Genomic DNA, 11,990 nt, shown 5'->3' with positions numbered 1-11,990 from the left:
AACTTTAAAAAATTTGTCCCCATCCCCACCCCTGAAACAGGAGAAGCTCCACTCACCACCCTCTTCAGAGAATAGTTAAACCAGACCTTCCCGCCCAAGGCTCACGCAAAGACCTTCCCTGCCTCCAGGCCCAGCACACAAAGCCCTGAATCCTCAGTCTGTTTGTAGGCTGGTTCTCCAGAAAGACCCCTCTCTTAATGTTGGAGGAGACCCTCCTGCCCACCTTCTTGCCCTGGGGTTCTGGGGAAACAGGCTCTCCCGTAGCTCCCAGTCCTGGCAGCAAGGTGGGGTGGGGTATGTGACCAGCTCAGTTACTGTGTCCCAAAGAAGGTCCCATTCAGATCTGACTCGCTGGCCCTGGGTGAGATGTCTTTCTCTGGGCCTGTGAGCTCCAGGTCAGTGCATGTTTGAAATGGCAGGCATCATTGTGCGACCACATACAGGGCCGAAAATAAAATAACAAAAAGATAGATCCCTGCCATGGAGGCCATCCCATCTCACAGTGACCCTAGAGGACAAGGCAAGAACTGCCCCCTGTGGGTTTCCAAGGCTGAAACTTAGCGGGACAGCCTTGTTTTTCTGCAGAGCAGTGGTGGTTTTAAACTGCTGACCTTGTAGTTAGCAGCCTAACACGTAACAACTCACTATGCCACTGGGGCCAGTTTCTGTTGTTTGTCTCACTTGAATTGTGAATTGGGCAAAAATTCCCAGAGCTGCTTCGCTTTCCGTGCCATGCTTTCCACGCTTGCGTTGCGTCTCTCTGATGGCAGCCCCCACCTGGACCAGCACTCATCCCGCCTCCTCCCTGCATTACCTGTTTCAGCTCCTCCTCCTTTCCCAACCCTTCGGAACACTGTCCTGGGGAAAGGCTGCCCTTTGGATCCCATATGGTTACCGATTCTAAGGGGTGGGTACTTCTCTAGTGTTAATACCCGCCCCCCCTTTAGAGTCCCACAGGAGCCCTGGTGGCCTAGCAATTACGCATTAGGCTGCCATCTGCAAAGTCAGCAGGTCAAAACCACCAGCCGCTGTGAGGGAGAAAGATGAGGCTGCTGTAAAGTTTTAGACTCAGAGCCCCACAGGGCAGTTCTGCCGGGTCCCATAAGGCCAAGATGCATGAGCATCAACTCCATGACAATGAGTTGGTTTTCAAGAACTTATTGTTTGGTGGGTTCATTTCCAGACATGAAGGGTCAATAAACTGGGTGACAGTCTCAGGGTCCCACCAGTCTATTCGACCAGGAAACCTGGTCTCTTTTTCTCAGAGGTCCATCTTTAGAGAAATAGCTGAGCTCCTGGATGCAGGTAGGCCTGAAACTCACCCAACTTCCACGTGACAAAAAGACTTCCCAGTGGCCGAAGCTCACCAGTTAGGATTGGGCTTCTGTCGTTGGCCGCTGACAGAGTGGCATTCACTGGGTGGGGAGGAAGGGGCGAGGGTCTCGTATGGAAGGACTGTCTCTGCTACTGGAGCCCGGGTGGCACAGTGGTTAAGCACTGAGCTGCGATCCACAGTCAGCGGTGTGGAACCACCAGTGGCTTTGCAGGAGAAAGATGGGGCTGTCTACGCTGGTTCACAACGACAGTCTCAGAACCACAAAGGCAGATAATTCTACCCTGACCTAGGGGGTCACACCGTAAGTCAGCATCGACTCGATGGCCGTGAGTCTCTGTTACTAAGGAGCCCGTGTTGCAGCAAGGTAAGCAGAGGGTTGCTAACCCCGCAAGGTCAGCTCCCGTTAGAAGGTACAGCCTGGGACGCCCCAAGGAGCAGTTCTACTCCATCCCACAGGGTCGCCATGAGTCTGGCAGCGGCAGTGGAGTTGGGTCCCCATATCGATCAACTTTGTGGGAGATTTTCTCTTTGAATTGCAAGGGTCCCCTTGGCCTCCGGAGGGAAGCAGGGGCCATTTGATTTGGGAGGGGCTGGCTTTGGGAAGGCTTTGGGGAGAAGGGCAATTGTGTGAGGTGCAGAGGGGGACTGGGGCACAGACACACCATCTGGGGAGGCAAGGATGGTGTGTGGGGGTATGCGTGGGACGGGGCGTGTGTGGGTGGTGTTCCTGTCTGTCTGCCTACAGCAGGGACTCCTGGCAGGAGCCGGTGGGTGGCCCCTGAGAGGGTAGGCAGTATAAAATGTGACCAAACTGCTATTAAGACTTATAACAATGATCTACATATGCCCCCTCCCTGGGGGACGGACAACAAAAAAGTGGGTGAAGGGAGACATCGGTCAGTAAGACATGAAAGAAAATTATAAATTATCAAGGGTTCATGAGAGGGAGAGTGGGGGAGGGAGGGGGAAAAATGAAGAGCTGATACCAAGGGTTCAAGTAGAAAGAAAATGAAGGCAACAAATGTACAAATGTGCTTGACACAATGGACGGATGGATTGTAATAAGAGCTGTACGAGCCCCCAATAAAATGATTTAAAAAAAAGACTCATAACAAACATATAGGTTAGGGTAAAAAATACCGAGGCTATGGCTCTTTATGGGAGTAGGGACTCATCTCTCTCCCTCAGAGCAGCTGGTGGTTTTGAACTGCTGAGCAACACATTACCACGATGCCACCAGGGCTCCCATGAATATGAAGGCTTTGTTTGGTTTCTGGAGATGAGTCTGCAGACCCAGGCAGAGGGGCAGAGGGCTGCCTGTCTTTGGCTCAGAGGAACCCGGAGAGATGACTTTAGAAGGCAGCCAGCCTCCCTCGGGCCCCCTCTCCCAGAAGGCAGCCTCCCTGGGGCAGGAAGTTGGGTCTGGGGAACACTCCTTAGAAGCCGGGGAGCTGGGAGATGGGAGGAGAGCCAGGGTTCCCGCAGCAGCACGGAGGAAGACATGTCCTTGAGTGGCATCAGTGAAGAAAGGATGTCACCAGCCACCAGAGGGCATGGTGGGAGAGCTCACAGTGGGTGGGGAGGAGGCTGGCAGGGTCTCTCCTGACCCCACAAGGGCCATGTCCTCCTCAGCAGGGGTGGGGGGTGGACAACAGGCACAGGGTCTCTGGGACATTTTCTTTGTCACTTGGTCTCAAAGCTCTGGCTCCCTATGGTCCACTGGGCCCAGGTGAAGTGTGTGTGTCGGAGGTGGGGTGGTGGTGGTGGTGGTGGTGGTTGTTGCCAAATCTCAGAGGGGCCTAAGGGCAGTTCTGCATTGTGCGAGGAGGGGTCAGCTCCCCCCATGATCTAAGGGGGGCCAGATGGAAACTGAATGCCAGGTCGAGTCACAGACCCGCCCCCAACCCCACCCCAGCCATGCACCCGCCTTCTGACTCACACACCTGTGGCAAGCAGGCCACTGCCTGAGCTGTGTGGCCCATTTGGCTACAGAAGCCCCGCAGATACAGAACCCCCTGGGGTGCCCACTGGGAGCCACATCAATCCCTTGAGTCCCCCCCACCCTGATCCAGGTCCCCTCTCCCACCCACTCGGAGCTTCCAGTCAGCTCCACATGCCTGTCCCTCACTCAACACCTGGAAACCAGAACCCAGCCTCCTGGTGGAGGTTACGGGGCTGCCTCAGGGCACCGGAGGAAGGGCAGCTCAGAGCACTAGGGACTGTCCCCGGCGGCATACTCACCTTCTTCACGGGGGCTACAGTGACCGTGGAGGACAGAGCAGGGTGCTCACAGAAGGCCCAGGGGACCCTTGCTTGCTGCCCACCCTCTGGCGCTCGCTCCCTCACTCGGGGTCCGGGCATCAGCTGCTGTAGCACCGAGGTGACAGCTGGAGTTTCTCAGGCAAAGTGATCCTCTGGGTAACCGGAGAAGGCCTGGTTACCAGGGAGATTAGCAGGATGGCTGGATAGCTTGGCGGGGGCCCAGGCCAGCCAGCCCCTACACTGTGATCCTGGGGGGCGCCCGGCGGTCCTCGGCCAGTGGTGAAGACTGACTTCTGTGGCCCTTCCACGGGGAGGCTGGATCGGGGGCGGGGCTGGGTACACCCCTGAGATCATGGCACTAGGTATCTGGGTGGGGAGGATCCGGCCTGTAGTTTGGGGGCCGGGATGGGATTCCACTCAGGGGCGCCAGTGAGGCCCTGTGGTCTTCCCGCAGAGAACACCACCACAGTGGGAGGCCCCCTCTCGCAGGCCAGGCTTCTTGGCAGGAGGAGAGAGGCCAGGGTCACAAGGCCGAGTCGGGTCCGATAAATGTGCTGACCTAGGAAGTGTGGAAATGGAAGGAAGCTTAAGACTGGAGGCGAGAGGGACTACACTCTCCCTGGGGAAGGTGCTCCCTGTGAGCGGTGGTAGTCAGGGGCTCCCGAGTCAGTTCTGATGCACAGCGACCCCACGTTCTACACAATGAAGCATCGCCCAGTCCTGGGTCCGCCTCACAACCATTGCTATGTCGGAGCCCACTGTTGCAGCCATGGTGTCAATCTACCGCCTGGAGGGTGTGTTTGTCCAGGTAGACTAGAGAAACAAATCCAGGGGGACTCATCTGTGTGTAACAGAGAACTTCATATAAAGAGCAATTGTATAGTAAGAAAACATCCCAGCCCAGTCCAGATCAAGTCCATCAATCTGATATTAGCCCTTATGTCCAATACCAGTCTGTAAATTCCTCTTCAGACTCATGCAACACATGCAATGACGACTAATGCAGGAAGATTTCAGGGTGGGAAGTCTTGTGGATCCAGTGGCGGTGGAAGCAGCTCAGTGCTGCCGTGGGTCTCCACGTGGCTCCTCCAGCTCCAGGGCTCTGGCTCCATCAGCGTAGCTCCATGTGGCTTGTCAACAGGAATGTCAAGCGGAGTGTGTCTGACCTCCAGTGAGATATTTCTGTCCTTCCCACCTCCAAATGAGGTCATCAAGCTGCAACCTGATTGACAGGCTAGACTCCACCCCTTCGCAAGCTGATAGGAGATCATGTATGTAACTGCCACAGAAGGTCTTCCTCTTTTTCACTGCCCCTCGACTCCACCAGTAGGACATCCATCTCCAGGACGTGTCCCTCCTGACGACGTGTCCAAAGTACGGGAGACGCGAAGCCTCACGAATGTTCTAAGGAACATTCCAACTGCACTTCTTCCCAAATGTGCTTTCTCTGTTGGCAGCCCATGGAGTATTTAATATTCATCACCAATACCACCACTCGAAGACCTCAAGTGCTCCATCTTCCTATTCGTGGTCTGGCTTTGACGAGCATGTGAGGCAGTGATGAGGCTGTCGCTGGGGCCACCCACAGTGATACCTCCCAAGTGGCATCTTGGTTTTTTGTTGGTTTGTTTGTTTCACGCTTTATAAAGATTTCTGCAGCAGATTTGCCATTTGATGTCCTCGCTGCTGCTTCCATGGGGATCAGCTGTGAATCTGAGTAAAATGAAATCTTTGACAACGTCCAGCGTCTCTCCCTTTAGTGGGATGTTGCTTATCGATCCAGTCTTGAGGATGTTAGTTTTCTTTCCATTGAAGTGTCATCTGTACCGAAGGCGGCGGTCTTTGATCTTCATCACTAAGTCTTTCGAGGTTTCGTCCCTTTCAGCAAGCGAGGTGCTTCCGTCTGCATATCGCAGTCATTGATGAGTCTTCCTGCCACCGAGTGCCACGATCTGGTCCACGCGGCGCAGCGTCTCTGATCAGTGGCTTCGAGTTCAGACCGACTATGGTGAGAGGACAAAACCCGGACCGAGACCTCTCCTGATTTTAAAACATGCACAATGCCCTCGTCCTGTTCAGACAACTGCCTCTTGGTCTAGGGAGCACAATGAAATGTTCTGGAATTCTTGTTCTTCACACTGTGATCCGCATCGTCCAACACCTCTGCACTGTCAACGAAACACAGGCTCTCATCTTGCCGGTCTTCTCAGCTCTCGGCCAAGGAATGAGTCAGCCAGAGTGGAGCACAGCACTGAGGGAACACACGACACCCCTCTAGTTCTTTAATGCTTCCTCCCCTACCCCACTACCATGACCACGGTTCCACATTAGAAATCCAGCGAAACCAGAGCATGTGCTCTGGACGGAGAAGAGCCCTCCACACACAGAATCCAGGACAGATAACCCTCAGGAACAATAATGGGAGTAACGATACCACGAGGGTAGTGGGAAGGTGGGAGGAGAAGGGGGAGAAATAGGGAACTGACTACAATGATGTACATAGAGCCCCACCCCCCACTGGCAAGGGAATGAACAACAGAAATGTGGGCATGGGTGTAGGGAGACAGCCGATGGTGTAAGATATGAAAATAATAATAATTTCTAATTTATCAGGAGTCCAGGAGGGTGGGAGGGTGGGGAAGGGAGGGAAAAAAGAGGAGCTAATAGCAAGGGCTCAAGCAGACACAAAATGTTTTGAAAATGATGATGGCAACATATGTACAAATGTGTTTGATACTGTTGATGCATGGATTGTTGTAAGAGCTGTAAGAGGGGGAAAAAACCGAGCTGCAAGAGCCCCCAATAGCTGTTATAGTCCTTTGTGCTGTATATACCTATATCTATATAAAAAAGAGCTCCCAATATAATGATGTAGTAATTCAAAAAGAAGAGGAAGGACCATGGACTGCTAAAAGGACAAACCCGTCTGCGTTGGAAGAAGCACGGCGAGAGGGCTCCTTCGAGGCCAGGATGGCGATCCTTTGCACACGTTGTCAGGAGACCCGTCCCTGGAGGACAGCGTGTTTGGCAGAGAGAGGAGCAGCCAAAAAGAGGAAGCCCATGAGGAGATGGACCAACATGGTGGCTTCCACCGTGGGCTCACGCCCGGGCACAATGGCGAGGCATTGTCTCATGCTGCTGCGCATGGGGCCGCTATGGGTCAGGACAGGTTGGTAGCACCTAACCACCCCCACCACCGCGACTTGGAGTTTGTATGGTGAACGAATACAGCCCCGACACATCTTTCCTGATTTTACCCAGGCAGTAAGTCCGGCTCCATTCGAGGGATGGCTTCTTGGTCTAGGTGTAGACTTAGCCAACAAGATCATGGATACCACACGTTTTGCTGTCGATGATTCAAGAACAGCTGCCGCAGCACGTGGACAGAGGGCTCTCAGAAACCCAGCCGGGTCCGGGAAGAGGAAGCGAGACAAATGGTCTCCTTGCTGATGTGCGAGGACCTTGGCCGAAGGCAGAGGGACCAGAAGCGTGTTCACCTGTGTGTTGTCGACGCAGAGGCGTTGCGCTGTGTGCATCGGAACAAACTCTGGCGTGCAGAGGGAAGAAGCGGGATCCCAGAGCACCCCCTCATGCTCAGGGAGAGCTTGAACACAGACCGAGGGGAGGAACCAGAGCCAGCAAACGGATCAGTGGTTGGAGGGGTTGGGGACGAAGGGAGGGATGAGTCAGGGGAACACAGGACATCTCTAGGACAGCGAGACTAGTATGTAGGAGACTGCCATGTCACCTAGAGGCAAGGACGGAGAGACTTCGTCTTACTACTTTGGACATGTCAGGAGACTGGTCCCTGGAGAAGGATGTCACGCTGGTTAGAGCGGAGGAGCAGTGAAAAGCGGAAGGCCCTCTAGGACAGGGCTTGACACTGTGGCTGCAGCAATGGGCTGAGCACAGGCACAATCGTGAGGCTGGTGCAGGACGGCCCTGTTTTGTTCTGTCGTGCCAAGGGAGCCCCACGGGCTGCGCCTCACTCTCTCCAGGCCCTCAGGGCCATGGGCTGGCGGGCATCCAGTCTGGCGGCCCTTGCTGCAGGCCCCGCTGCCTCTCCTCCTGGCCTCCCCTATTGGAGCCCTCTGGGGGGCTCAGGGGTGGCTTTCTTCAGTGCCCTTTCTCTTGCCTCTCCCCCACCTCCTCTACCACCCAGCTGTGCCTCCTAGACCAGCTCCCCTTTGCTGGCCACAGTCTCCCTCTTCTCCATGCCTTTGCAGCACTGTGGCACTGCAGCCTGCTGGCTCAAATTCCCTTCTCCTTCCTTTGCAGGCACCTCTCCTTGCTCTGGCACCAGGAGGCGGCTGCCAGGATCGAATTTTATTAATAGAGTTGTCTTTGAGTCTGGGAGATGAAGGACTTCCGGCCCCTGGGAGCGCCCTGCCCCTGGTCCCAGCTCTGAGCGGACTCTCTCCTTCCCCAGTGGCCAGTGCAAAGAAGTCAGTGGTGATGAGGAATCTGCTTCTGTGGGGGGGTCCCCAGAGTGACTCTGCCTGCCCCCCACATCTCCACTGTTGGCCCTCATTCATCCTAGCCTCTGCCTTTCGCACATTTGATGCATTCCCCCATCACTGCAGACATAATGGCTTACTGGGTGCCCTTCTGGGCTGCCAGCCACCTCTGCCCCTTCCTCCCAGGACCCCGATGCCAAGCCCCCTAGTCCTTCTCTCCCTTGATCGGTCCGTGCTTTGGGGGAAGCTGAGCCCACCTGTCCAATCAAGTCAGATGGCTTGTTTCATTCTCTGGGTAGTGACTGGAATTGTCACAGATTAAAACATCTCCCCGCAAAAAAATAAAAAAATCTATCAACTTTCACACAGTTCCTCATGTGGTGGTGACCCCCCCCCCCAACCATAAAATTAGTTTCGTTGCTACTTCTTCACTGTGATTTTGCTACTGTTATGAATCAGGCAATCCCCCCCCAAGGGGGTCGCCACCCACAGGTTGAGAACCGCTGGTTTAGGGGAAGGTAGAAGGTATAGTGAGACCCATGTGAAATTGTCCACTACTGATTTGTAAGTAAGCATGAGTCAGCCTGTGCTCACTAGAGACTCCATCCCTGTTAGAGATGGCACGTTTGAACAGTGGTCTTGGTTCTGTAAGAAGGTGCTCCAGGGTTGGGAGATGACAGTAGGAGCAGACTATCCGAGGTGATGACGCGTGAAACTGCTCTACGCAGATTAGTAAGCAAGCACAAAGACACCCATGCTTACCTCGCTTGCTGTGTCGCCTGGCACGGATGACAGTAGCAACAGCAAAGTGGCCGTGGAGGTTGGTTATACACCTTTTGAGCTCCCAGGCACACAGCAGTGACACAGGGTGGCCCCGCCTGCTGGCCCGAGGAGTTCTTGTTCCAGTCCTTTTCAGGGCCTAGATTTCCTTCCGATATAACTAGAGGAGCCCTGGTGTCGCAGTGGGTTATGTGGCAGACTGCTCACAGCAAGGTCGGCAGTTTGAACCCACCAGCCTCTCCTTGGGATAAAGAAGAGGCGTTCTGCTCCCGTAGAGAGGCACACAGCCTGGGACGCCCACGGGGCCAGTTTTGCTCTGTCCCATAGGGTTGCTAGAGTTGGAATGGACGGAGAGCAGTACTTTTTTTTGGTCTGTTATAACTGGCTGGCTGTTTCTGCAAAGACACCATATTGGGCAACCAACCTAAGGATCCCGATCGACGTCCCACTCCGTCCTCTCGCGCTGCTGTGAGCTGGAACTGACTCAGTGGTGGGGAGTTCATTGGGTCTGTAGGACTGAAATTGGAGATAAAATATAAATCAACGAGAACAAACCATTTCAGAATATAGTTGTGTGTGTGCGTGTGCATGTGCGTGTGTGTGTGTGCGGCTTCAGAGAGTTCATGGAAAAAGGAATGAAAAGATAGTGGAATCGTCCCCAACTTTCCGGAGCCCCTTCAGAGACGTGTATGGTAAGAGACTAAGGAAATGGCATGGGGGCCACCCCTGACCTCCTCTGGCTACACAGAGGGGGAGGATCCGACGGCAGATCTGCCCCAGGATGAGTCCCATGAGGCCGAAGTCAGTCATGCCTCCAGCCGCCAGCCTTCTCCACTCCATTCTGGCCCCAACCTTCCCTCCCAAACACCCTGCTCCTCTGCTGCGTTCGATGCCGCATTGCAGTGGCCACACCGCATGCACAGACAGTGCTCATCCGGGAAGCGAACAGGCCACAATGAGAAAACATTACGGACAGAGTCCGTCTGTCCGAAGCAGTGCCTCCTCTTAGCCAAGCAGGCAGGCAAGTCTCTCTCTCTGGTTCTTGGTCTCAGTCATGGGGTCCCTTGGCCTCTCTGTCCGGTTCGGGCAAAAGTTACAAAGCTCTTTCAGCCCGCCTGCTGCCTGTACCTGGCTTCACTTGCTCCGAGGGCTAAGAAGCCTGCTGCTCAGTGTCCTGGTCTCGGTGACGCGGCTTCACACGGGGATCTGACACGCGTCCCCCGAGGGTTCACTTTCAGCCAAGTGACAGACAGACAGTAACACCTGCGAGGCCCACGGGCTCAGTGTGATCAAGGCGCGAGGTCCACGGGCATTGCTGGCCCAGGGAGGGAGCTCCAGAGGCAGGGAGAGACAGCAAAGAAGGTCAGGATCGAAACAGGAGACGCAGGGGGACGTGGGGAGGGCGCTGTTTGCTACATTGTCCTCAATGCCAGGAAAACCAATGTACTCTGTAATCTTTCACCCAAATCACAAACCAACCAACAAACTAAAATCTTAAAGGCGATCCACTTGTGATGTTTGTGTCCTAGCAGGCCCTCAGCACCAGGACGAGTGTTCTCTGTGGCAGGCTTGTGCTGGCCTCTGTGTGGCTCAGGCCAAAGGGGGAGGGAGTGCTTGCCCCCCTGGAGTGGTTAGGTGACCCCTCTAGCTTCCTTGTCCCCCAGCGGGGCAATGCTGAGGCATGTTCTGCAGGGCGTCTCATAGGATCCTTGGGGGAAGGCGCCCGGATGCCCACCGTGGCATTCCACCCACCAACATCTGCCTGTGTGGCTGCCCCACCCCTTTCCTCTCGCTTCCCCAGCCCATTGTGTGTTTTCTTGGACCAAATCCTTGCCTCAGGTTCTGCTTTGGGGAGGGACACCCAAACTAACAGAAGCAGCTTAGCCTGCACCCTAATAAATATGCACGATATCTGTAGGTAAGGACTGAAAAGCCACAAGAAGCCGTCAAACAACCCAAAGGAAGATGGACAAGACTACCAGTGAGCGATTGACAATAGCTAGAGGCAGGACGACTGGCTGTGCAAACACCCAAGCTGTTGAAGCTCATCAGCATGTGGCCCATTCTAAACAAAAGCAAAACCTCGCTGCCATCGAGTGGATCAGAACGCACAGCGACCCTGCAGGACAGGGGAGAACTGCCCCTATGGGTTTCAGGATGGTCACTCTTCACAGCAGTCGAACACCTTGTCTTTTTCCCGTGGAGCAGTTGGTGGTTTCAAACGTTTAACCTCATGGCTAATAGCCCAACTCGCAGCCACGATACCACCAGAGCTCCTCCAGGCCTGGAGAAGGGCATCGTGCTGGTAAAGTGGCGGGCCATGAAAGGGATGAGTTGGATGAACACAGTGGCTACAACAGTGGGCTGCCACAAAGCCACGGTGGCACAGGACCACGCGGCCTTCCATTCTGGTGCTCCTTGGCCACATGAGTCAGAACTGACTCGTGGGTGTTGAACAACCACCACAGTGAATAAAAACACGGATTCTAGAACCCGACTATCCGGCTGTGCATCTGGCTTTACAGCTTTTAGCTCCAGGGCTCTGGGGACATGATTTAATTTCTCTATGCCTCCATTTCTTCACTTACTAAAGTAACAAAATAAATCACGTGCCCCTTCAGCATTCGGCTGCTAACTGCAAGGTCAGTAGTTTGAAACCACCACTTGCTCCTTGGGAGAAAGAGGAGGCTTTCTGCTCCACAAAGAGTTGCAGTCTCTAGGAGCAAACGAAGAGGGAGGAGAGAGAGTGGAACACATCCTGGCCCACCAAGCCCTGAGGACAATATTCTCTGTGCAAATTGCCAGTGCACAGAGAGGACCGTAGGGCCAGCCCCACCACGAGACACGATGTCTCTCACTGACCCATAGCACTACGGGGACAACACTGGAAACACAGTGTTGCCATTGTGTCTGATCTGACCCCACCACACCGGGGCGAAACCCTAAGGTCTTGCAACAGAGCAGCAAGGGGGGCAGAGCAATGAAGTCCCCAGGGTATACCGAAAATAGACTTTGGGGCCAGGGACATGGCACCCCATCAGATGCTACCAGAAAACACTCCTAAAGGTCAACAAACAGACCTGGAACTATTTATAGGCTTTTCTTTGTTTGTTCTTGGTTGTTGTTGTGGTGGTGGTTGTTTTGGGTTTTTTTCT

This window comes from Echinops telfairi, unplaced genomic scaffold (genome assembly GCF_000313985.2).
Source record: "Echinops telfairi isolate 266 unplaced genomic scaffold, ASM31398v2 ScPeMD7_5;HRSCAF=22, whole genome shotgun sequence".
NCBI lineage: Eukaryota > Metazoa > Chordata > Mammalia > Afrosoricida > Tenrecidae > Echinops > Echinops telfairi.
The sequence above is the reverse complement of the archived record's forward strand: the minus strand, read 5'-3'. Positions refer to the sequence as shown.